We start from the raw sequence: 1,003 nt of genomic DNA, 5'->3' as shown, positions 1-1,003 counted from the left end.
GTCTTCTCTTTCAGCCTAGAGTCAGAGCCAGGGCCCATGACTGACTGCAAAAGCCCAGTCTCAGGCCCACCCTTTTTACCCAGGGGCCCTAAAAGCCCTATCTAGTGCTCCCTTGTGTGAGGCTGGGGAGCAGGGGATTATGAAGTTTTAAAATTCATACCCTGGGGGGGGGGATCAGATGCGATGGCAACAAAGCCAAAGCAGTTCTTGTCGGTGTCTGGCTTCCACACCAGCATGCTGCCTGGTGACTCACACTGGCCAGCTCTGGCCCAGCTGTGCAGCCCCAGAGGCTCCTCTGGCTGTACACTTGCACCCTCTCCAGGGTGCCACACGGGAAGCTCCTAGGATCTAGTTTCAGAAGTTGGCATCCACCTCTCCTGGCACTCATCTCTCACTTGGGGCCTGGGCCTGGCTCAGCACTTCCTCTGGACTGGGGCCTCCTAGACCCCGAGGAAAGGTGGGTGGAGACCTGGCTTGTCTTCTCACACTCAGGATGTCAGCCCACAGGCCTCCTCTGTGTGGAGAGGCTAATACTCAGAGAAGGGCGACCAGGGTGCCACTGCCGGGAGGACTAAGGGGTCAAACCCCTGGGTGCGAGGGCCTGACCATCCTTTAAGGCAGATCCTCCCAACACCACAGACTCATGGGATATGGTTACGCATAAGTGCTTACTCACCACACTGAGGCTCTGGGATCTTTATTCCATTCCCCTGGGCTTGAACTTGAGAAAGCGGTTTGATGCCTACTTCACTATGAGGCATTAAGACCCACAAGTTTTTACCCCGCTGATACGAAACCAGCCTTTAGTGAAGGTATGTAGGGGAGGTGTTTGTAGTTACTCGGATTAAGGAGCCCACGCGAAGGTGACCGCTGGGAAAGAGGACCGTGCTTACAGAGGGTTGGCTGACCTCCACCGGCACCCGGGTGCAGCGCTCCCGAGACTGGTCCTTTCCGTGGGGCAGGTGGCCGTGTCTCTATGATGCAACATCCTGCCTTTTCCCCA

This window comes from Carlito syrichta, unplaced genomic scaffold, assembly GCF_000164805.1.
Source record: "Carlito syrichta isolate Samal-C Ts95f unplaced genomic scaffold, Tarsius_syrichta-2.0.1 Scaffold305649, whole genome shotgun sequence".
Classification (NCBI taxonomy): Eukaryota; Metazoa; Chordata; class Mammalia; order Primates; family Tarsiidae; genus Carlito; species Carlito syrichta.
The sequence above is the reverse complement of the archived record's forward strand: the minus strand, read 5'-3'. Positions refer to the sequence as shown.